Source organism: Euprymna scolopes, chromosome 21 (genome assembly GCF_053919585.1).
Source record: "Euprymna scolopes isolate OS-2025 chromosome 21, ASM5391958v1, whole genome shotgun sequence".
NCBI lineage: Eukaryota > Metazoa > Mollusca > Cephalopoda > Sepiida > Sepiolidae > Euprymna > Euprymna scolopes.
In genome coordinates this window covers 48,331,550-48,345,412 of record NC_136502.1, presented here as the reverse complement: position 1 = coordinate 48,345,412, position 13,863 = coordinate 48,331,550, and positions in this window count along the sequence as shown.

The window sequence follows — 13,863 nt, the reverse complement described above, 5'->3', positions numbered from 1 at the left end:
TGTTAGGTGAAAGTGCAAAATAGTTAATTAAGCCATCTTCCTCTTCATGTTAAGAATGGCTTTCTAAATAATCTTCTGCAGTATATAGACTGCTGAAATAATAACGTTATTATTTAGAAAACCGTTCTTAACATGAGGTGGGGTGCTTTGTTAACTATTTTGCATGTTCGCCTAACAATTTCTGAAATAATTTCAGAAACCTACACTCTTTGCAGAAGTTGTACTATGGAGAAGTTTAATATCAGGAACTGACGAAATACCGTTACTGTTGAGTCAGGTAGCCTTCTGATTTGCACCCCCCCCACACACACATGCTGTGTTAAACAAACGAAATACCATGTCTTATGCACGACATAAAAAGAAACTGGAATCTTAGGAAGATCTCCATCATTTCAGTAATTATAGGAGCAACCAGATTCATGAAAAACAAATTCAAAGACTATCTGGCAAAAAAATGCAAGAAAGCTGTAAACAATTGTATTTAAATGGGCAGTTAGAATCTTAAAAAGATGTTTCGGTTGGAATGCGAGAGATCCAGTAGGCAGCTCCATTCCCATCTAGAACAGAATGATAAGAAAATTGATTAAAAAAAACAAACAAAAAAAAACAACAAAAACCCCAAAAAAGAAAATCAACCCAGCGTAATTTTCTTTTCTTTTTTATGTACTGGGATTGAATAAGTGAACAAAATAATGTCCTAAATGTATTAACGAAGCATTCTGAAGGTGATACAAACGTTTGAATAGATAGAAACATGATCTAATTCTATGAGAAAGCAAGAAAGAACCTTTCTACTCTCTCATATCATTCATACCATCACCGCCATAACCACCACCACCACTATCACCACCACCAATATGCGAGATAAGCTAGCAAAACTGGTTAAACATCTATTCATAATTGGGCTCTTTATGTCAGGTGAGATGATCTTGTCACATAAAGGTTCATACAGCTTCTGTTATTCATGTTTCTATTCTGAATGTGGTGATACTTATATCTTTATTCCATCAATATCACAATTCTACAGAGTCAATTCAGTGTAGTATTTGTTTGTTATCTTTCCAGGCTGGCGATCATATGCAATCACAAAGGGATCAAATCTTTGCTAATTTTGATATATTATTTATAACATTTTGATTTTTTTTTTATTTAACACTAGCATTTCTTTTTTTCAAAACTTGTGCGAATTCATATAATTTGGATTCTTCAAACTACTGTTCTCATCGTGAGAGTAATTTGCACAACGTTTCGGTTGATGTAATCGCTGACCTTCTTCGGATGTATCTCCTTGAAAACTTTTTGTTGAACTTGGGAATCTGCATGGAATTTCGAACGGAACCTTTTATATAATCCGTGGGGTCCTTCGTTCCATCAACCATACTGGGTAGAAATCTTAAGTAATTCAAAATTGTATCATTTAAACTTTCAACCTCCAGAAGAGTGTAGCTCACATCTGAATTTTTACTATTTATCAATATACTTCACTATTTATTTACTCATAATGTGTGTGTGTATATATGTATATAGGGTATATTTTTAGAGATGGCAAACTTTAAATTGACAACTCTTTCATTAATTGCAGATTTGACAACTATCAGTAATTTTGAGTTTGGCTTGGTTTGGCAACTGAGCAGCATTTTCAAATTGCAAATGATACAATCAATTTACTGAGAGAAACATTTGATGAATTTCACAAAATGGCCCGGTCAACTGGCCAACTGGTTTATGCGATTTAATCCCATTAGATTATTTTCTTTGGGGATACGTAAAGTTCCATGTATACACTGATAAACTAGACCCAATGGACCACTTGGAAGACAACATTGTCAAGATATAGCCTAATTTAATGCGTTTTATACATGCGAGCTATTAGGGCCATAATTTTTGTTTTTTTATTACATTTTCACCCCAAACAAGGCACATTGCCACTTTGGTGTAGGGGGCTACTATCAGGGTCAGCAACTACTGGGGCACTATGTATAGATTTGGGCAGCAAGATGTCGATTCACGTTGCACTTGAACTTCTGCATGTCAGTACAGTTAGGGAAGCAGGATCCTGGAATGGAATTCCAGAGTCTAGCGGTTCTGGGGAAGAAACTACTGGAGTAAAAAGATCTTTTACATCTAGGGATCTCTACTGTGTGGGGGTGGGATTTAGCTGCCTGTCGGGTTTGTCGAGGGTGTCTGCATCGTGGGGGCACAAGTGTCTGCAGTTCGTCAGAGCATTCACCATTAAAATACTTGTAGAACAAGCAGAGGGATGCAACGTTTCGTCGATGGGACAGAGGCTGAAGCTTAGATGCCAGTTCAGGGCCTATGAGATTGGCGACTCGTTTTTGAACCTTGTCTAGGAGCGAGAGACTAGTAGTAGACGCACCAGCCCAGATGTGACAACAATACTCCATACATGGGCGAATGGTGGCCTTATAGAGATACAGGATACTTTCAGGTGTCAGTAGTTTTCTAGCATGGTAGAGAGAGCCTACCTTTTTTGCAGCGGCCCTGGCAATGTTTTCAATATAATTGTTCCAGCTCATGTTTTCTGTGAACGTTAGGCCAAGCAGTTTGAAAGATGTACTCTCAGACAGGGAGTCACTGGCCATTGCTATTGGTGGCAGAGAAGGTTTCTTGTAGTTATTGAAGGAACCAGTTTAGTCTTGGCAGCATTGAATGTGACCATCCATTTATGTCCCCATTCCACTACAGACTGGAGGTCATCCTCTAGTGTTTTTGCCATTTCTTTAGATATGTGTTCATTTGTTTTCCTGTCATGCCTGTTATAGAGTGTAGTGTCATCAGCATATATACTCATCTCAGAGGCAGTTTTGTCGGGGAGGTCATTAATAAATATCAGGAACAATAGAGGTTCAAGAATAGACCCCTGAGGCACTCCCGCATTTATATCACACTGTTTAGATGTTCGACCATCGAGGACAACCTGGATTTTTCTCTTATCTAAGAAGGATTTAATTATGCTAAGTATTCTACCAGTGATACCGTATGATTTAATTTTCCTGAGGAGACCCTTGTGCCATACCCTGTCAAAAGCCTTAGATATATCTAGAGCTACCGCTCTGCCCTCCCCCGCTTTGTCCAGTGAATGGTATATACGTTCAGAGATTACAGTGAGGATGTCAGCTGTGGAACGGGCTTGTCTAAATCCATATTGTTTGTCAGTCAGAAGTTTAGCATCTGTAAGGTGCCGGACTAGAGCATGGTTAATTATGGTCTCAAATATTTTGGCGAAAAGTGGGAGGAGGCTAATGGGATGATAATTTGATCAGTCAGTTCTTTCGCCAGAATTCTTGAATATTGGTACCACAGAAGTGGTTTTCCAACAGCCCGGAAAGCATGATTCATTAAGGCATTTGTTGTAGAGTTTGGAGAGAACTGGAGCTACTTCAGCTGAGCACTTTTTAAATAGCACAGCTGGGATGAGATCAGGTCCACATGCTTTTGAAGTGTCAAGATTTTTTATGATAGCATGTACCTGAGCAGGGGTGATTTTTAGATCGTCTAGCGTGGCGTCTGTCCGCATAGGAAAGTCAGGCAGGGGGTGGTTGGAAGGGTCCAGTGTGGAGTTCGAGGCAAACCGGCTGGCAAGCATATTAGCTTTGTCGGTTGCTGAGCAAACAACCTCGTGATTGTTGGTTAGTGGGGAAATTGTTGATTGCCCATTATTTACTACACTGTTGTAGATTTTCCAGAAGTCACGATTTCCTAATTTTTGTGCTTCGATGCGTTTTTTAGTGGTTTCAGTAAATTCTCTCTTGGCTGTCGCTATTTCTTTCTTAACATTATTTCTAGCTTCTATGTACTTCTGTTTGTTTGAATTGGACTTATGTCGGTTAAATCTGCGGTATGCATGCTGCCTTTGAGCAATGGCAGTTGCGCAAGTCGAAGTAAACCATTGGGGAGAGTGGGGCTGGCTATAAAATTTCCGCATGGGAACATGTACTTCCATTGCGGTTTTGAACCATTCAGTGGTTCATTTGCGCACTGTTCAGCAGGAAGAGAAAAAATATTTCCCCATGGGGCATCTCTGATAAGATCTCTGATGGCTTCCCAGCCTTTTTATAATATCTCGTTGTTTTGAGCACTGGCTCTTCAGTTTTGGGTCTAGAATTTAGGGCGATTTCTACCATTATCACTGCATGGTCAGCGTTCCCGAGTGGGCTGTCAGCATTTGTTGTACAATCCTTGGGAACTGTAGTCAGAAACAGATCTAGAAGTGATGCTTGTTGTTCTTGCTGGTCAGGGAAACGGGTTGGAAACGTAACCATTTGTGATAGGGAGTGAGATATAACAAAACCATGTGTTGTGCTGCCCGCTGCATTTGTGTGAATAGAGAATCCAAGCCAGTTTTCGTGGTGAACATTAAAGTCACCAAATACATGGACTTGGGCGCTAGTGTTGAGGGAGAGTGCTGTGTCTATACTGTCAGAGACTTTGTTTATTATGGTGCAGTCCTGGGTCGAGGGAGAGCGGTAGAGAAAATAAAAGTAGCTAATGTTGTGTTGTATGTTTAGTCTAAAGCACATAAAGGCTTGATCGTCCGTTTCTAGGTTTGTTTCTCTAGTCAGGGGGAGGGTGTTACGAATGTAGACTCCAAGTCCGTGCATATGTCTGTCAGAGTCCTTACGGCAGAGTGGGAGATAGCCAGGCATGTTAAAGTAGTTAGAGGGGATGGAGGAGTGTAGGTTAGTCTCGCTTAGTGCTAAGATATCCAGAGTATTTGTTAGGAGAAATGCTTCAACATCAGCTAAATTAGTTCTAAGCCCACGGATGTTAGTGAATGCAAGCCTCAAGGGAGGACGCAAGTTGAATTTGTTTGTCTCTAGGCCTGGTTTGAGCTTATTTTTTGATTGTAGTGTCATCATGTTTTTAAAGAGTTTCAGTTAGGTTAGGGGGAGCTGAACAAGAGGTTATGCAGGATATCAGACATGCAACACAATCAGACCATTGGCTGACCTTTCTTCAACTAGGACTGTGGCCTCGGGAAAGCCCATCGGGGATGAGTGCAGGGTCCCTTTCCATGCACGACATGGCACTACAAACAACCCGATATTATACAACTGTTGATGGAGCAGCCGCTCTAAGCGCTACCAAAGAGTTAGGGCTCCTGTACTACCAGTCGGAAACAGCAGCCAGGAACTGTCAAATCCGGTACCCTCAGCCCATCAGAAGATCACCCCAATCTAATTGCACAGGCATGCGTGGTACTCAAGCACTCCCAAGTGCCCAGTTATGAGGGGTGGGATGTCGGGAGTGGGGGAACGGCATTCAATGCCCTAGAGAAGAAACAAGATCTACCACTAAGTGTTTTGTCGATTCACCTGTGATAGTGTCTCTGCGCCTGACTAATAGGGAAAGAAGGAGTATGGAAGCCGGCGATAGACAGAGCCTATCTACTCCTTAAGCAATTTAGGTTTGCAGACCGGTAATTTGTGTGAGTCACCAGCTCTAGGAAGGTTGTCTTCCAAGACTGGAGAGGCCTCCCTCCCCTTTGGTTTAGTTTCAGAGTTTTCCTTCTGCTAGACGGGTGATCTGGGAAGATCTACTGGGTCCATCAGCCCTGAGAGGGTTTGCTCCACGCCTGGGTCCTACTCCAGGTATTTCTGCGACCCCGCGTGGTTAGTTAATGTTACAGGGTTAGCTTGTAAAGGTTATATATCTAATGAATAGTTACACTCCTCAAAGTGATTTAGGGGCATGCAGTGGAAGCGGTTTTGTGGGGCGGCTTGTTGGTTGATGTTACAGGGTTAGTTTGTAGAGGTTATATATCTAATGAATATTTACACTCCTCAAAGTTATTTAGGGACATGCAGTGGGAGCAGTTTTGGGGGGAGGCTTGTTAGAAAAGCGTTAGGGTTAGGACTTTTACCTTAGGTTTTTTCCTAACATTTTATTTAAATTATGAATGCCAAAACTTAATCGATGGAATAAACCACATATTTGTATAGTATCGATAATATTTTTCTGTGATTTATTTTTTATTTAAAACTGTCGCCTCTAAAAACACTTTATATATATTTTATATTTACTATTTATTACTATATATTATTACTATCCTTAATGTATATAAATATATATATATATATATATTTATATTATTTAACCCAAGCAAGGCATATCGCTAGTAAAAGTTAGGAGCCAGCTCTTTCTCTCTCTCTCTCACTCACACACACACACACACACAAGAAGAAAAGATAAGAAAATGTTAAAAATTAAGCGGCTTAAAACTATTAATGTATATTTGTGGATGCATAGAAGTAAGATTTAGTCAACTTACGCCTGCCACGTTAATTTTTTTTCAGTTTTGCCTTTTTAGCAGCAAAAAAAAAAAAAACAAAAAAACAAATCGAATTTGTTCCACAGATCTAAATATCAAGTTTCAAGTCTGGAGACCAAAACTTGAGAGAGGAGTTTGGTAGAGACTGTTCGATACAGACACATACACAGACAAGGTTACCTTGATATATATGTGTGTGTGTGTGTGTGTGATATATATATATAAAAACAGTAAAATTAGCTGGCTTCATAGTGTAATGGATTGTGCACTGGACTGTAATTCATATGGTCCAAAGTTTGATCCCTAGAAACAGTTAAGCTATGTTGAAGAGATAGGACCTCAAAACATGTATGTCCATAAATTGTTGTTTTCAAAAATAATATATATATATATATATATATATATTTGTGCGTTTGCTAAAACTTTTTCGTCCTAAATGCTACGCAAAACGATAAAATTGATTAATTAATAACAGTTCGTTTTTCAAAGAAATATGCAAATTAGTTAACCATTATGAAGTCGCTCACACACCCATACATGAGTATTTAAGGAATTTGTTTTAATAATTTTTAAAACATAAAAAGTAGGCTGTTAATATTAATGTCAGTGTGATGAAGAACTCAACTTTATGTGCTATATATATATATATATATATATATATATATATATATGAGTATTATACCAGAAGTAAAGTTTCCTATTTTTAAACTCAAAAACTTGAAGAGCTACAAAAACGGGAATGATACCATTAAAACAAGCGACCTTTTGTATTCCAGAATTTTTTTTCTACACAGTCACCACCATTCTCAATGCACATTTACCAACAATAAATAATGGCTGCGCATGGGCGTCCAGAGCACGCTTTGAGGGTCGTTCCAAAAGTAAAAGCTCCTATTTTTTTTTTTTTTTTTTTTTTTTTAATCACTCAAAAAGTTGAAGAGCTATGAAGACGGAAACGATACCATTAAAACAAGTGGCCTTTTGTGCCCCAGAATTTTTTTTTTTGTCTTCCGGTTTTACTTTTGGTTTCTGCTCTGCAGACAGGACAATGTGATAAGCAAGATATGGTCCCTTTTGATTAATCATCTTCTTCTCAGATAACGTGAAAGCTTCCCCCTTTTCTTGTCTGCTTGACCATGTCTTATTATTCAGTCAAATAGATAGCAGAAACCGGAAGTCAAAAAGAAAAGACAAACTTGACTATAACCAAATAATTGTTTCTTGGATACAAGGTTCTGTGCTGTGATTCTGAGCCACTTAATATTTTACAAAAGTTATGTCATTTTACATGGTGATCCCCCCCATAGCCAGTTTTTTTTGTCCATAGATTAAGAGCTGATAAATCTTGAATGGTCTCATGGAGTGATTTGATTTATGTACATATACTTAAAAATGGCCCAGAAAATGTAAAGACGAGGAACATTCTTTTATTGTTTAAATTACTTGTAGTGTTATAAAAGATGTTGGAAGTGCTCCCCGTTAACATCTATGCATTTCCGGGCACGTTTAACAAAGTTTGCAGATACTGCCTGTAGATCTTCTCTGGTGATTCTCCTGATATCGTTAGTAATGTCCTCCTTTAGTTGGTCTAGATTGTGAGGATTATTTGCATAAACCTTTTGTTTTAAAGTCCCTCAAAGATAAAAATCACATGATGACAAGTCCGGGGAAACATGGTGGCCATAACCCTTTGCTTATTGTTCTCTCTTCCGTAAACATGCCATGAACTCATGTCAGTGATCTGTGAGACGTGTGGTATGTAGCGCCATCTTGTTGGAAAAAGAATCGTATTTTGTCTTGTGGTGTCAGTTGGTTGTTGAGAGAAGATTGGAGAGATCAGGCTACTTTTAAGTATATTCCAGCAAAACAGCAGAAGCAGGGGAGGTCAATTGGCTTCAAAAAGTAACTGTCTAATTTTGAGAGGTTACGATGATATTTGGTTTATCTATTAAATGGCTCACAAATTACCCAAGACAAACATATGATGATTGTTCTCACCAGTGTTTGGTAGATTGTTAATTTGGTGCTTTTTTAAATTTTATTTTACTCATGTTCACCTTTTTTTTTTTTTTTTTTTTTTTTACTCATGTTCACCTTTTTTTTTTTACTCATGGTCACCTTTTTTTTTTTACTCATGTTCACCTTTTTTTTTTTTTTTTTTTTTTTTTTACTCATGTTCACCTTTTTTTTTTTTTTTTTTTTTTTTTTTACTCATGTTCACCTTTTTTTTTTACTCATGTTCACCTTTTTTTTTACTCATGTTCACCTTTTTTTTTTTTACTCATGTTCACCTTTTTTTTTTTACTCATGTTCACCTTTTTTTTTACTCATGTTCACCTTTTTTTTTTTACTCATGTTCACCTTTTTTTTACTCATGTTCACCTTTTTTTTTTTACTCATGTTCACCTTTTTTTTTTACTCATGTTCACCTTTTTTTTTTTACTCATGTTCACCTTTTTTTTTTTTACTCATGTTCACCTTTTTTTTTTTTACTCATGTTCACCTTTTTTTTTTACTCATGTTCACCTTTTTTTTTTTACTCATGTTCACCTTTTTTTTACTCATGTTCACCTTTTTTTTTTTACTCATGGTCACCTTTTTTTTTTTACTCATGTTCACCTTTTATTTTTTTTTTTTTTTTTTTTACTCATGTTCACCTTTTTTTTTTTTTTTTTTTTTTTTACTCATGTTCACCTTTTTTTTTTACTCATGTTCACCTTTTTTTTTACTCATGTTCACCTTTTTTTTTTTACTCATGTTCACCTTTTTTTTTTTACTCATGTTCACCTTTTTTTTTTTACTCATGTTCACCTTTTTTTTTTTACTCATGTTCACCTTTTTTTTACTCATGTTCACCTTTTTTTTTTTACTCATGTTCACCTTTTTTTTTTTACTCATGTTCACCTTTTTTTTTTTACTCATGTTCACCTTTTTTTTTTTACTCATGTTCACCTTTTTTTTTTTACTCATGTTCACCTTTTTTTTTTACTCATGTTCACCTTTTTTTTTTTACTCATGTTCACCTTTTTTTTTTTACTCATGTTCACCTTTTTTTTACTCATGTTCACCTTTTTTTTTTACTCATGTTCACCTTTTTTTTTTACTCATGTTCACCTTTTTTTTTACTCATGTTCACCTTTTTTTTTTTACTCATGTTCACCTTTTTTTTTTACTCATGTTCACCTTTTTTTTTTTACTCATGTTCACCTTTTTTTTTTACTCATGTTCACCTTTTTTTTTTACTCATGTTCACCTTTTTTTTTACTCATGTTCACCTTTTTTTTTTACTCATGTTCACCTTTTTTTTTTACTCATGTTCACCTTTTTTTTTTTACTCATGTTCACCTTTTTTTTTTTACTCATGTTCACCTTTTTTTTTTTACTCATGTTCACCTTTTTTTTTACTCATGTTCACCTTTTTTTTTTTACTCATGTTCACCTTTTTTTTTTACTCATGTTCACCTTTTTTTTTACTCATGTTCACCTTTTTTTTTTTACTCATGTTCACCTTTTTTTTTTTTACTCATGTTCACCTTTTTTTGACTCATGTTCACCCTTTTTTTTTACTCATGTTCACCTTTTTTTTTTTACTCATGTTCACCTTTTTTTTTTTTACTCATGTTCACCTTTTTTTTTTTTACTCATGTTCACCTTTTTTTTTTTTACTCATGTTCACCTTTTTTTGACTCATGTTCACCCTTTTTTTTTACTCATGTTCACCTTTTTTTTTTTACTCATGTTCACCTTTTTTTTTTACTCATGTTCACCTTTTTTTTTTTACTCATGTTCACCTTTTTTTGACTCATGTTCACCCTTTTTTTTTTACTCATGTTCACCTTTTTTTTTTTTACTCATGTTCACCTTTTTTTTTTACTCATGTTCACCTTTTTTTGACTCATGTTCACCCTTTTTTTTTTTACTCATGTTCACCTTTTTTTTTTTACTCATGTTCACCCTTTTTTTTTACTCATGTTCACCCTTTTTTTTTACTCATGTTCACCCTTTTTTTTTACTCATGTTCACCCTTTTTTTTTACTCATGTTCACCCTTTTTTTTTACTCGTGTTCACCCTTTTTTTTTACTCGTGTTCACCCTTTTTTTTTACTCGTGTTCACCCTTTTTTTTTTTACTCGTGTTCACCCTTTTTTTTTTTTACTCGTGTTCACCTTTTTTTTTACTCATGTTCACCCTTTTTTTTTACTCATGTTCACCCTTTTTTTTTACTCATGTTCACCCTTTTTTTTTTACTCATGTTCACCCTTTTTTTTTTACTCATGTTCACCCTTTTTTTTTTACTCATGTTCACCCTTTTTTTTTTACTCATGTTCACCCTTTTTTTTTTACTCATGTTCACCTTTTTTTTTTTTACTCATGTTCACCTTTTTTTTTTTTACTCATGTTCACCTTTTTTTGACTCATGTTCACCCTTTTTTTTTTACTCATGTTCACCTTTTTTTTTTTTACTCATGTTCACCTTTTTTTTTTTTACTCATGTTCACCTTTTTTTGACTCATGTTCACCCTTTTTTTTTTACTCATGTTCACCTTTTTTTTTTTACTCATGTTCACCTTTTTTTTTTACTCATGTTCACCCTTTTTTTTTTACTCATGTTCACCTTTTTTTTTTTTACTCATGTTCACCCTTTTTTTTTTTACTCATGTTCACCCTTTTTTTTTTACTCATGTTCACCCTTTTTTTTTTACTCATGTTCACCCTTTTTTTTTTACTCATGTTCACCCTTTTTTTTTTACTCGTGTTCACCTTTTTTTTTACTCATGTTCACCCTTTTTTTTTACTCATGTTCACCCTTTTTTTTTACTCATGTTCACCCTTTTTTTTTACTCATGTTCACCCTTTTTTTTTTTACTCGTGTTCACCTTTTTTTTTACTCGTGTTCACCCTTTTTTTTTACTCATGTTCACCCTTTTTTTTTTACTCATGTTCACCCTTTTTTTTTACTCGTGTTCACCTTTTTTTTTACTCGTGTTCACCTTTTTTTTTACTCATGTTCACCCTTTTTTTTTTACTCATGTTCACCCTTTTTTTTTACTCATGTTCACCCTTTTTTTTACTCATGTTCACCCTTTTTTTTTACTCATGTTCACCCTTTTTTTTTACTCGTGTTCACCCTTTTTTTTTACTCATGTTCACCCTTTTTTTTTTTACTCGTGTTCACCCTTTTTTTTTTTTACTCGTGTTCACCTTTTTTTTTACTCATGTTCACCCTTTTTTTTTACTCATGTTCACCCTTTTTTTTTTACTCATGTTCACCCTTTTTTTTTACTCATGTTCACCCTTTTTTTTTTACTCATGTTCACCCTTTTTTTTTTACTCATGTTCACCCTTTTTTTTTTACTCATGTTCACCCTTTTTTTTTTACTCATGTTCACCCTTTTTTTTTTTACTCGTGTTCACCTTTTTTTTACTCATGTTCACCCTTTTTTTTTACTCATGTTCACCCTTTTTTTTTTACTCATGTTCACCCTTTTTTTTTTACTCATGTTCACCCTTTTTTTTTACTCATGTTCACCCTTTTTTTTTACTCATGTTCACCCTTTTTTTTTACTCATGTTCACCCTTTTTTTTTTTTGTACTCATGTTCACCCTTTTTTTTTTTGTACTCATGTTCACCCCTTATAAAGCATATCGCCACTTGAACATAAGAGGCTACTGTTTGGGGCCATGTCTAGAGAAGATTAACAAGATATTTGTTTATGCTGCATGTAAACTTTTGCATATCAGTAAAGCCAGGGAAGCCGGCAGCGGGAAGGGAATTCCAAAGTCTAGCTGTTCGAGGGAAGAAACTATTAGAATAGAAAGTTTTCTGGCATTTAGGGACAACAACAGTGAAGTGGTGAGATCTTATAGCTAATCGGGTTTGTCGGGGATATGTATGTCGAGGGGGGTGCAAATGAACCGAGTTCATCAGAACACATTCCATTAAAATATTTGTAAAACAGGCACAGTGATGCAACATTGTGGCGATGGGACAGGGGCTGGAGCTTAGTTGATAAAGTGGAACCGATTAGATTGACAACTCTTTTTTGGACTTTATCTAAGAGGGAGAGACTAGTGGTAGATACACCAGTCCAGATGTGGCAACAATACTCCATGCATGGGCGAATGGTGGTCTTGTAAAGGTACAGGATACTCTCAGGTGTGAGTAGTCTTCTAGTTCGATAGAGGGAACCCACCTTTTTTGCAGCAGTCTTTGCAATATCCTCTATATGTTTGTTCCAGTTCATATTGCATGTAAATGTTAGGCCGAGGAGTTTGAAGGTAGAATTCTCAGGTAGGGTGCTATTTGTCATGGATATAGGGGGTTGGAGAGGCGTTTTGTAATTGTTAAAGGAGAGCAGCTTAGTTTTACTAGCATTAAATGTTACCATCTATTTGCAGCCCCATTCCCCTATAGTCTGGATGTCATTTTCTAACGATTCCGTCATTGTTTTAGATTTATGTACATCTATTCTTCCCTCATGCATATTATAGAGCATTGTATCATCAGCAAATATGCCCATCTTGGACACAATATTATCAGGGAGGTCGTTTATGAATATCAGGAATAATAATGGTCCAAGGATCGACTCCTGAGGCCCTCCTGCATTAATGTTATACTGTCAATGACAACCTGTATGCTTCTATTGTCTAAGAAGGATGGTTGAAACGATTAATCGGAATTGGGAATCATAAAAATCGGAACATTTGTGAATATCGGTATCGGAATCAGAAATATTGGTGCCTATTTTCCGATGCCAAATCGATTCTTTTAATTGTCTTTTTTTATTTGATTTTGTTTGAAGTAAAATCTTCCATTGCTGGTAATAATGATAAAATAATAAATATTGATTGATTTTAGAATATCAGTGAAACTAAAATCGATAGATCATTCTCCACAAGTGTATTTTGACGTTTAGGAAAATATCTGCATATTTAACATGTGTTTTTACGAAAATCGGGGAAAATAACAATCTTATAGTTAAATTAGTCAAGCAAGTAACTGCTCGACAAACAAAATGTTACTTGCAGACTACTATTGAGTAATGATGCCGTAGGTATTGCTTGAAAAAACAAATTAATTAGAGATTTGTAAAGAATCGGAATCAGTAATTTAGCACGGAATCAGTAATTGTATCGGGAAAAAATATTGGAATCGTCCCATCACTAATATTTAGTATATGTCCAGTTATACCGTACGATTTAATGTTCCTTAGTGCCAGACTTCGCTGCGGCAAAATGATCTTATTTTTTCTCATTCAAATTAATATTTAATTTTTTATCGACAGTTATTTATGGCAAACATTAAACCATGTAAAAAAAAATGCACTTCAAATCAATTTTATTGATTCCACTAAATGGACGCCTAGCGTTGCCCGGTCGTACAATGCTCTTAAAAATGATATTTTGATTTCTGCAGATTGCATATGTATTATTATAGAATTAATCCTCTATTGAATATTATATTACGAGAAATAATTTGCTTATTGGACTAATTAGAAAAAAAATATAAAAAAATAATAATAATGATAATGTCGTTCATCAAATTCCGTCTGTGTTTGTTTACAATATCA